Here is a 12,722-nt window from a genome sequence, read left to right as displayed (position 1 = left end):
AATCCAAGACCTAGCAATACCAGACAGTTATTTGTGTAACAGTCAAAAAATTATGGAGTCAATTGACAAATGACAGAATGGAGAAAAGATGAGGCAAATAGGAATATGAGGAAAGAACTTCTGGGAGCTTCTGGAAGGAAAAAATAAAGTAAAATTATATGGATTATAAATGAGGGACAAAATTCTGGAAAGAATATAGTGCCAATATGAATGTCTACAAATGACTGGGTGATAACAGTGAGATATGTAATAGAAAAATGGGATAAAATTGGAAATGAGAAGAGGGTGCTTACTTTAGTAACACATATACCAAAACTGGAATCATATGTAGAAGATTAGTATTGTACTACTCAAGGATGATGTTCAAATTTGTGAAGCATTCCATATTACTTTTTTAAAAAAGGAAAGAGGATAAAAATTTTCTGTAAATATAAGAAATAGTCAATTAGAAAATTAATTAGTCTGCAGGTGGATGATTTTTTTCTAGGAATAAACATTAAATAATATTTATATACCTATTTTTTGAAAATATTTTATAATCCAGAGATTTTTCTAATTGACAGAAATGGTGACATCCTTGCAATTCTGCTTTTGAGATTCATGAGCATGAGTTACATTCATTTCTGTCAGATGGTTTAAGAACCTAAAGGCAAGTAACAATCTCGGAAGGCCAATCAGTCCTGTGATATAACAATTACAAATAACAGGATAGTTACTGTAGAAATGAATAAAGATTCTAATTTATGGTGCTAACTAATAAGCTTTTTATTCATTATTATGGTGGGGGGAGAGATAATTCTGCCTTCCATTACCAAGTTCTGTGTTCTTATAGGTGTGGATTTTCAGTGTCTGATACATATTTGTTGATTAATTGGATTTTTGATTAGAAACTTTTACGTGACTATGAATCTCTTTAAAGAGACACAATGTCATTTGTAAGCAGGAGTATCTGAATTAGCTCATCATCTAATGGAAACTATTCTTCCATTTGGACTCTTTGGCATCTTCCATGACAGTGACAAATACTTTTGGTAGACAGTTTCCTTGTTTTATATTTTGCTTGATTTTGAAAATAAGAGTATTGTGGAACAAAATTATCTGTTGTTTAATCTTTCAAATTTTTTTTTGTCCAAGTTTAATATGGGAAGATGTCTTTTTTGGAGGATAGCTTTTAATGCAGGGATTCTTAACTTGGGGCTCAATGAAAAATATATTTTGCTCTTTGTATTTCAAGGTAATTGACTTCCTTTGTAAGCCAATGTCTTTTATTTTGTATATTTATGAACATTATTCTGAAAAGAGGTCCATAGTCTTCACCAGACTGTCAAAGGGGCTAGAAATACTGTCAAGAAAGACTAAGAATCCCTGCTTTAAAGCTATATTTTACTCTACCTAGTCAAATGCTTTGTGTCAAAAAACACAATAGGACCTTGGAATATCTCCACCTTCTAGTCAATTGTATGTGTCACTATCAATTATGTAGTTTCCTCTTCTTGACTGTTTTCTCATATTTTCCTCAAATTTACCCATAGTATATTTCTAGATTATTTTCATGCAGAATTTATAGAAATATGCTGAACAATTTTGTAGCTAGGGTATTCCTGTTAACATAATATACATAAATATTATTTCAGGAAGCTGTACTCTAGACCAGGGATCTGTAAACCATTGTCTTTGGACCAAATCTGACCTTCTTTTTGTTTTTGTATGGCCTAAAAGTTAAAGGTGCTTTTTCCCAGGTTGAGGATGTTCAAAAACAAGAGGTAGACTCTTTGAACCTTGGGCCAAAGCTTTCCAACCCTAGCTTTAGAGAAGAAAGAAGGCAAAATAGAATATGACAGTGGTTTTCCTACAATGTAATTCTGGGAGTTCTTTAAAAAACATTTCTATTTTTTGCTTCAACTCATGGCAAACTTCTCCAAGAGAATTTAATCCAACATAAGTGTTTTCAGTGAGATCTTGTGAAAAAAAAAATGGTTGTGCCCTTGATCACCCAAGTAAGTAGAGAGATGTTAATTATTGGCTGTTTAGAGGAACACCAAACTGGCGCTTGATTGACTAAGTTGTGTCTTAAAGCTTATTAAGAGGTCTAAGAGTCAAATTTTGGGTTAGAAACAAGCTGAGATAAAAAGAAACATTCAAATCATTCAGAGATTTTAAAGTGCTCTATTCAGTCATTTTTTTCAGTCATTTTTGACTCTTTGTGATCCCATTTGGGTTTTTCTTGGCAAAGATATTGGAATGACTTGTCATTTTCTTCTCTATCTCATTTTTACAGATGAATGAACTAAGACAAATAGAGCAAAATGACTTGTCCAAGGTTCACATGGTTGTAAGTATCTGAGGCCAGATTTGAACTCAGGAACTCAGGAACTCAGGAACTCAGGAACTCAGGAACTCAGGAACTCAGGAACTCAGGAACTCAGGAACTCAGGAAGATGATTTTCTGACTCTAGACCCTTCCCTCTATTCACTGTATCATCTACTAGACTTGAATGCTCTAGATAAAGCAAAAAATAGAAACTTGCTTGATTGAAAGGATTAGATATTAAAGACCATTAATTTGTAAATCAGAACCTGTCAGTGTCTAATGTTGAAGGGGCTGGTCTTGGCATTTATATAACCTGTTGGGTCTTTATATGTAACATCTTTTTTCTTTTTCTTTTTTTATTCTTAATTTAACAAAAATAAAATAAAATTATTTCCATATATATATATATATTATATATATATAATACAAAAAACCTAAAGGTCATAAAAATACAAATTCCTATTATGTACAGATTGTTTTTCTTATAAAACATATAATGAATTTTGTTTAGCTATTTCCTAGATGATATTATTTATTCCCCTCTTAGATGCAGGTTTTTCTTTGGTATCTCTGACAGCTTGGGATCAAAACAAATTTGTTGTAACTTCTGATGATTCTTTTGGTCTTTCTTCTAGACTGATCTCTTCATTTAAAAGAATTTTAATAATCCTTTTTTATTGCCACCTTAAGTTGACTTGACCCTTTTAATATATCCCCTCCCTCCCAACTGGGAAAAAATGAAATTCAAAACTCTTGTAACAAATAAGTAAAATAAGGTAAAACAAATTCCCATGTTGACTCTGTCTAAAAGTATGACACTACATGTTTTGATACCCAGAAGAATGTTAAGAGATATATAGGTATAAAGAGATTAATTGATTTGGGATCCTATATAACATCATTGACTCTGGAGTCACTCCCTGAGGTCCAGTTATATCTCCCTCTCAGGGTTTTCAGGTTCCCATATGGATTGGGGTGATACTTTTTTTCTGTCATTGACTAAAGCCTTCACTGGCTTAGTTTTCCCCCATTTTAGGGGCCCAATGACTAGTACCCCAGTTCCATTTAACCATTTAACATTGGATACTGAGGCATTTAAAAAAGTTTAAGAGATTTTTTTCTGTGTAATTTAATCACATTATTATTTTTTTTTTTTAGTTTTTTTTTTTTTTTGCAAGGCAAACAGGGCCAACTGGCTTGCCCAAGGCCACACAGCTAGGTAATCACCAAGTGTCTGAGACCAGATTTGAACCCAGATACTCCTGACTCCAGGGCCAGTGCTCTATCCACTACACCCTCGCCGCCCCTCAATCACGTTATTTTTAATTCCAACATTTTAAATAAAGGGATGGTCATTTAGTCATCTCTCTCTTAGGTCAAAAACAGTCATGGCTTATATGCCCATTGGAAGAGCCATGTTACTAAATTATTCAAATGAATTTTTATTATTTCATTTATTTTTAAGTTGCCCCTGGTCTTGGATACTCTATTCAAAGATTTTATCCCCACCAATCATTAGTTATTAATAATAATTTCTTTCAATAGTTTTTTTTTAAAAAGGGAGATTTATTTTTTCAGATTATAGCAAGAACAAACATAGAAATATTTTCTCTAACATGGCAAGGGAGCAAATCCCTCATAGACTACCCTGCTCTCTGATCGGGGATAAGTATACAATTTAACTCGATTCATATATGTAACTGTTTGATTAAGGAGTTTTGGTTTCGATTCGCTCCTACAAAAAGATACATTCACACCAACAAAACTAAAAAGAGTGTATTTAATAAAGTGATTATAAAATAGGTAGAAATAAATCATTTTTATGGCAAAAGTAACCAATAAGTCCCAATATAATAAAAAGAAGAGCAGTCTACATAAATATAGATATTAAAAGAAAACATCACCAATTGGGGGAGCTTCAACATCTGAATCAATAATGGCTGGGGAGTCCTGGGGGTACAGCCTTCAGAGTCCCGATCAGGAAGACCCCAGGCAGAGTGTCCTCTCCATGGGTGAAACTTCGTTAAACTGGGGTGTAATTAGATCTTCTATAGCTTGAGAACAAAGAAGGCTTCTTGCCAACTTTTTGTGGAATAAAACCAAATTTTCCAGGTTGTCCGAAGAGGGAGCCATCCCTCTCTGAACCCCAAGAATTATAGTGTTTACATTAAGGAATGGCTAGTTCCTGAAGAGATAGGCCCAATGTTAATCAAGTAAGGCCTTGAGAGTCTGGCCAGGACCGGTCAAGGACATTCTTCAGTTCTTTTAAATGCTCAAGCTGTTTTAAATATGTGCATGAAATCAGTCCTGCTCTTCTCCCCTCCCTGTACATTGGGTGAATTGGGGGTCAGTAATTCTCTGTAGCTAAACTATAAGGCCTTACCATGGAAAATCTTATATCTTATGTATTAACCATACAGTAACATTGGTATGTAAGTATAAAGCCAGCCTTAGTACCTGTTTCTGCTAGACTGGAACCATAAACCCTTGCTTCTGCTAGTGCTGTCATTGGGCTGTCTGCAACATCCATTTTGAATTCCTGGACTCCCAAATCCTTGCAGCTTGAGATCCCTCCATTGCTTAAACTTGGAATGGAAAATAAAATGAAAAGGAGAAAGATTGAGTCTATTTTTTTAGGGACAATATGATCTTTGGCACATGGTGGGGAGTAAGGGGGGAGAATGAGATCCTGGAGTCTTCTCTTGTTATCCCATGGTCTCACCAGCTGTGAGTGGTGTCACCTTGGTCTTCAAGATGACAATGCAGCAAAAGCCATGAATGGTGCTTACTTGAGCCTTTTTAGAGATTCCTACAGTTTTAACAAAGTAGCAATGGAAAAAGGCTCCTTCATATTGTATGACAGGTCAATGAAGAATGTCTACATATGTTCTAATCCTCATGGTTCTCCCTTTAGCAGATCCTTCATATCTTTCATGTTGATGATGCCATTTTAGCTAACTATGCTATGTGCACATGAACCAGATCCCTACTGCATTAGATTTAGAACCAGTTAGATGGTGCACTGTACTTGGAAACAGGAAGACTCATCTCTGTGTATTAAAATCTGACCTCAGGGGCAGCTAGATGGTGCTGTAGATAGAGCACCAGCCCTAGAGTCAGGAGTACTTGAGTTCAACTCTGGCCTCAGACACTTAATAATTACCTAGCTGTGTGGCCTTGGGCAAGCCACTTAACCCCATTGCCTTGCAAAAACCTAAAAAAGAAAATATGACCTCAGCCATTTCTAGCCATGTGACTCTGGGCAAGTCATTTAATAGTTCCTCATCTTTAAAATCAATTGGAAAAGGAAATGGCAAACTACTCTAGTAACTTTAACAAGAAAACCTCAAAAGAGGACATGAATAGTCAGACTCAACTGAAAAATGAATGAACAACAAGAGCAGAAAGCACCCAACAAATCAACTGTTTCAAGTCCTTCAATCTATATATGAAGAAACTGAGGTCAAGGAAAGTTAAATAACTTATCCATGCTTATATTGATAGTAAGTGGCAAAATTATGATTCTAACCCAGACTCCATGACTCTGAATACACACAACTAGCAAACATTAGAGACAGATAGAGCAGTATTGAATTTAAGTCTTCCTGATTCCAAAGCCACTATTCCTTCCAACATTCCTCACTGACTTTTCAGTATTGTTTTATTTCTTAGATAGCTAGCTAATCAACTCCAGAATTGAGCCATTAAATGGTATCTTATTTTTTGTTTTAGCATGGAGACTATTAAAGAGCTCTAAAGTCAACTCAAAGCAAGTAAAATTATTTTTTCCTTCCTTGCCCACAACCCTTTAACCCCTTATTTTGAAATGGGGCATATTACCAATTTTTTTATTTATAATCTAGGAATGATTAAACCATATTTTGAATGACTATCTGCATTTCCTGGTGATTTCTGCCAAAATATTTCATGAATGCAGATAAGTAGGATCACATAACTTTTAGCTAAAGGAGATCTTAGAGATCACTGTAGTTTAGTTCAAATTTTTTTTTGGGGGGGGTAAGGAGTTGCCAAGGCGCTATGTTAGAACTGTGATTTTTATGGATATGAGGAAGGCATAATAAGGAAACTTTCTTTTCCAATCCAACATATTGACTTAGAGGTTTTCTTTGGAGTATTGTGACAATAAATGACTTGTTCAGAGCCACATAGGTAACATATGTAAGAGGTGACATTTAAATCCAGTTCTTCCTGACCTCAAGGCTGACCATCTATCTACAACAACATACTACTTCTCCTTTTACACATCAGAAAACTGTAGAGCCGAGAAAGCCAAGTAAATGACTTGCCTAAGGTCATATGGGTAGTTAAGTGATGGAGCCCAGATGGGTTTTACAAGAACAAATACAGAATGTTTTCCACTATGCCAAAAATAATGGCATCTAATGTTTTAAAAGGTGAAATCCACCACGCCCTCAACTTTAGATGGCAATACAATTGGATATATGACATGGCATCAATTATCACCATTACTACCATCACTACTACCATCACCCTGCCATCATCATTGCTTTTCAGCATGAACCAAAGAGAAAATAGCCCTTGGATTTAGAAACTGTTTCAGAATTCTTTAATTTGGGGGTTTATTGACTGGAATGATCTTCATGGGTCAACAAGAAAACCTCCTTCTTTTATGGCCATATACTAGCTATGAGACAAACTGAGAAACATTTTCCCCCTGAATGTAGACTGCAGGGGTTAATGTCTGCAAGCAAGTTGGAGAGCTACTTCTTAGTGCTGGATCCAATAAAGAGATCAGCCACTTTACTTTCCCTTAGAGTCCTTAGTGGAAAACAGGTCAGTCTCAGAGCTATTCCTTTATGTCTTTGTTAAATCTCTAAGGTTGAGGCTGATTAACTTTTAGATTAAGCAATAGTATGAAATGAAGTTTAAAATGCCCTAACCTTTAAATAAGGACAAATTCTTGCTAGTCATTATTTGAACTCACTGATGTTACAGATTTGTGGTTTGGATGTTATCCATTAAGGTGAAAGCAGAAAGGGGCTATAAAATTGACTCAGAAGGCTAAGTACTTTACCTTAAGGAAAGCATTCATAAAAATCTGTCCTGAATTGTATGTATAATAATTGTTGAGAACCAGGTGTTCCAAGCTTTAACTGGTCAGGCAAATTCACATAAAATCCTGATGTGCCTTCAACTGATTGTCACCTAATCTCTAGACAAGGTATTCTTGGTTTTTGAACCATCCTGGTTTGGGAATTCTACCTAGATGATACTGGGGGGAAAACAAGACCTTATAAAAATCCATAGCTGTATTTGTCCCCAGGGTCAGATTCTTTAGTTTCTAAATTAGTTTAATTCCCTTTGACTTTAATGGAAAACATGGATTGGGGTTGCAATGTTGAGAGCTCTAGCCAGTGGTATGAATAGTTAACGTTTGCACAGGGATCTATAATCTTCAAGGTGTTAAGTGTCTGGGCTGGTTAGCAGAGTGGGTTGGAGCATGGCCCTAATGAGGACAAGGGCAGAGAGAGGTTCAGTCCCCATATGGTTTGCTTAGCTTTTGTTAGAGGAAAAACTGTTCTGAGGCTATAGGCTGCATCCTTAATAGTGACCAGGTGTTTTACAGCGACATGCTGTTGATCACAAAGTATTACTCTAGAAGTCTTATGACCAAGTCCATTACTGTTTTTGGGAAAACAGGTTGGAGACCATTTTCTTAGGTGGTGGTTTAATAGGTCACTTTGGTATGCAAAAGAGAGTGTAAAATACAACATCTTGCATAGTTACTAGGTTGTACACATAGGAGAGTTGTGAAAAAATTGTGAAAAAATACTGAGATGCATAATATTGATAATTCATCTTAACTCCTTTAACTCCTGATTTATCAAAGCTATGACTATTCTACCGTGAATAAGATGAAATAAAGGTGTATATTGTGAGAGGTGTCAATGTTGAGGTGGATTAATGAATTAGGAGACCAGAATTCTTTAGGGTACATATAGTAATATGGTATAAAAATAGGTGTTGGAGATGGAGAAAAATGAAAGTGAAAAACTACATTCAGAATTAATCCAATATATAGAACAGTAAAGTTGAAAGTCACCTTAGAAGTTTTCTATTACAACTATCAATCATCAAGTATTTATGAAGTACCTACTGCTTTCCTGGTACTAGGGAATATAAGAAAAAAAAGAAACAATTTTTACCTTCAGGGGGAAATTGTAGGTCACTAAAAGATTTCAGACAAATGATTATTAAACCTCTCCCTCAACACATCTTGTGACAAAGACCTTAATATTTTAGAAAGCAAGTCCTTTGATTTTTGGACATCCTTAATCCTCAGTAAATTTGTGTAGTATTGAATTTAAACATACTTCCCTGCAAATTTTATCTGTTGGTCTTAGTTCTTTCCTTAGGGACCAAACAGAATAAATTTAGTTCTGTTTCTTTAAGATAGGACTTCAACAACTGTGCTCCCCCTATCTTGCACAATTGGTTTTTTTGAACTCAAGCATAAGTTTATTATTAATTATAATATTGTTGCATGTTAGGATAAAGAGATTTGAAGGTTGAAGAAGCAAGTTTGATTCTAGCTCTGACTTACTAGCTATGTGATATTGAACAAATTATCTGGATCCCCTTGACTTTTGTTTAAAAGAAATTATTTATTATTAAATATTATCATTCCATTTACATAAATTATCATCATATAAAAATGCTTTTATTCTATAGATCTCACAAAATTACTTTGAGGAAAGTCCTTGGTAAGTGGTGAAAACTATATGTAACTTTGAATTACCATTTGCATTACCCTGAAATTGTTTGTTCTGTGTGTTTAAAGAGAACCAAAATAACACTGTAATGTTGAAGTCAGTTTACAGTGTATCCATTGTGGTTAATCAGACCAATATGAGCTCAGAAACCTTTACCACAGGTCAGGTACAAATAGTTCAAATAACCATTTTGGAGAGAGATGTCTCAAATTTGCACATCTCAACTTTTTTTTAGCTACTGTAATTCTTCATTGGTCATAGAGCACAGTGCCTTCTTTGATGGGTATGACATGCTGAGTGTTCTATGTGTCAGTGTCTCCTATGTCTTCCAGTCAATACCAAAGTTCTTCAGAGAGACTTGTGAATGTCCTTATATTTTCTTCTGACCACCTTGTGAGTTCCTTCTTTGTGTGAATTCTCTATAAAATAGTTATTTAGACGGTTTTTTGTCAAATCCATCAGTCTGTAAGAATTATTCTTTCTTTGGTAAAATTTGAATACTTGGTAGTTCAGTTCACGAAAAGACTTAGTTTTGCCAGATGATTGTCAGAATCTTCCTAAGACAAAACAAATGGAAGAAGTTCAATTTTCTGACATGGCACCATTGTAATGACCAGGTTTCACAGGCATACAACAGTGAAGTCAGCACAAAGACTCTCTGTAGGCTTTCTTTACATAGTAGATCAGTTTGGTAGTCAGCTTAATAACTCTTCTCACACAACTTTCCTTTGAAATCTCTCAAATTCTGAGCTAGCTCTGGCAATCTCATTATTTAGGTGTACCCCCTCTCATTAGACAGTATACTGCCAAGATAAATTAACTTATCCACAGCATTCAAAACTTCTCTATTTATTGTATGTACAGTAAATATTAAATACAGATGTACTGTAACTGATCTTTCCAAGTATGAATGATGTGGTGACAGCTTGTAGAGAACCTACGTTTTCTTGGTGTTGTTAGACCAATATTGGCAAAGTAGCAGAGAATTGATCTGTACTTATCTTAGCCTCTGAGCCTGCAATGAGTATACAATTATTTGTGAACAAAAATTCTTGCCTGTTTACCATGGAAGGAAAGGATTCCACTCTGCTGTTGAAACACAAAAATATGTACAAAAAACTTTTGTGAAGATGATTACATTCATTATTGGCACATAGAATATGCTTACATTTATGGACAAGAAATCCAGTAAATCTGAAAGACGAACAATTCTTGTTGCTAGAAAACTCAGGGAGTATCACATCCAAATTGCAGCCCTGAGTGAAAAAAGTATGGCAAATGAAGGCCAGTTGGTTACATGTTTTTGCTACAATGATGGGGAGCATCAGGAAAGTGGCATAAATTTTATAATCAAAGCTAATCTAGTCAACAAGCTTGTATGCGTCCTAAAAGGAGTGAATGACAGGCTCATGAAAATGTGATTGCCACTTTCAGGAAGCCATACCACCAACCTCAGGAAAACAAGGGAAATGTTATAGTTTTTAGTGCCTAATATTTATGAGAGATCTCCAGTTTTTAGTTGTCATTAACCTATGAATATGCATAAACGTTTTTCTTCATTGGCCACCAGGACTGTGGCTTTAAAAAACTCTTCTCTTTTTTTTTTGCCATGTGTTTCCCTTATCAGATAGCAGTGAAGTATAAAAACAAAAGACAGTTTTATTGCTAAGAGAGTTGGAATGGTAATCCTAGTAATGAGGGATACTGAAGGAGGTATGCCTCCTGAATGAATGTTGCACTTACGCTGCATGCATACATGTATACGTACATACATATATATGTGCTTTTTCTTGGGATTAGAGACCAGACACCAGATCTCCCATTGTTTGGCCAGATAATCATCTGATCCAAACAGGAGCCAAGTATCTCCTTCATGTTCAGGGAATCTTAGGTTTGTGATTTATTCCTTACTATCCTGAGATGGGCAAAAGAATTACCCATGAATCAATTAACTACCAAAATGCATTAATTAATTAATTAATTCATATGCCAGACTCTGTGATAAAGGCTAGAGTTACAAATAAAAAAATGGAAATAGTTCTTACCCTCAAAGAACTTACATTTTAATTGTGAACGTAATGTAGACCCATATAGATATATAGAAGATACAAAGTAGAAACAAGGTAACCTTAGAGAGGAAGGCACTAGAGTGAGTGGAGGGAAGAAATGTGAATTGAATCAAGGCTATGGCACCCAAACACTGGGAAATCATAGAGCCATATGCTTGCTCCCATCTCCCTTTCTGCCTGATACTTGAGAGAGAAAGAGTACAATGATGTCATCACAGGAACCTTGAGTATAGGATTATTGTTCAGACAGCCCAACTTCCTGATCCAATGGTGAGCAAATGACAACCTCCTCTTCTAATTCTGGTGACACAGAATTGCTACCATTTTTGGTAAGTTTTCCTTAACTTTGCTATTACTCCTCACTCTCATTCTTGTCTGCCTCAACCCCATCCACATTGAATTCCTCCTTTCTCTCTTGCTCACCTTTTCCATTTTGCTCTCTGGAGCTATCCTGATCTTTCTAAAGGATTTTTGCTTTTATCTTTCCTCCTTCCATCCTCTTGAATTTATTGGAAAATTAAGAACATGCAGACTGATCTGTCCAGTGTTGGATGAACCATTTCTCCCATTTTCTTTAGCACTGGGCCAGGAGAAAGAGGAGGCAAACTCCTTGCTCCTCACTACTGCCTCCAGATTCTCTTCTTTTGCTTTCATCACTCCTAAACTGTTCCTGATTTCAAGATTCCTTCCATCTATGAACATCATCCTTCCAGATGTTTTTAATTTTTTTTTTTGCATGTGTGTCATGGACCCCTTTGACAGTTTGGTGAAACCTATGAACTCCTTTTCAAAATAATAGTCAAATTTATAAAATAAAATGAATAAAATTAAAAAGGAAATAAAATCTATTGACAGTCATCAAAAATAGATTTAATTGTGTATATGCATTTATCTACTTCCACCACCTCCCTCCTTCCCTTTCTTCCTTTTCCCCTTTCCCCCCGTCTCTAACACCAAATTCCTGTGCCCCAACTAAAGTTCTCCTGTGCCCAACCCAAATTCCAAGGTGGTTGCATACCAGTTCCTAGACAATTATCCCTGATTTCTCAAACTGCCTCAGTCTTTTTCTCTGTTACCCTTGTCTTCACACTGTAATATGCTATTTTATGTCCTTTTGTTTCTCATTAATCCACCTCAGCACTGACCTTTTATAACTTGCTACAGTTTGTTCACAATAGAGCAGTCATAGCCTTGATTTTTCTTATCATTCAAGAATGTTTTACCTCCACTATCTAGAAATCTTAAGTCCCCCTCTTCTTCTACATTTTATATATCTCCTCCATTTTAATTTCTCCCTCTGCCTCAGTTCTCCTAAATCTTTATTTAGTCTTCAGGGTGACTTCCTGTTTTTCAACTCCTCCTTCCTTTACCAATGCATCATCCTTGTACTAGCTTCACTTTGCACTTTGTAATTTATTCCTTCTTAATTGGTTCAACTATATGCTTTCTTCTAGTTTTGAATTCCTTCGATTGTTGGATGTGGAGTAGGAAAGCCCCAAGTTAAAATTCTGATTCATAATTCTGATTCAAATGCTTATAAGCAAGACACAACCCTTCTCAGCCTCAGTTTCCTCATTTATAAAAGGA

The 12,722-nt window shown here is 35.5% G+C and overlaps 1 non-coding gene across 1 annotated transcript; it reads left to right on the top strand.

Moving 5' to 3' along the window:
• Positions 1–285: 285 nt before the first annotated feature.
• LOC141503778 (U6 spliceosomal RNA) lies at positions 286–391 on the top strand. The gene has a single exon (XR_012473089.1). It is a non-coding gene; the product is annotated as a U6 spliceosomal RNA (small nuclear RNA).
• Positions 392–12,722: the final 12,331 nt, after the last annotated feature.

Source organism: Macrotis lagotis, chromosome X, assembly GCF_037893015.1.
Source record: "Macrotis lagotis isolate mMagLag1 chromosome X, bilby.v1.9.chrom.fasta, whole genome shotgun sequence".
Classification (NCBI taxonomy): Eukaryota; Metazoa; Chordata; class Mammalia; order Peramelemorphia; family Peramelidae; genus Macrotis; species Macrotis lagotis.
The sequence above is the reverse complement of the archived record's forward strand: the minus strand, read 5'-3'. Positions and strand labels throughout refer to the sequence as shown.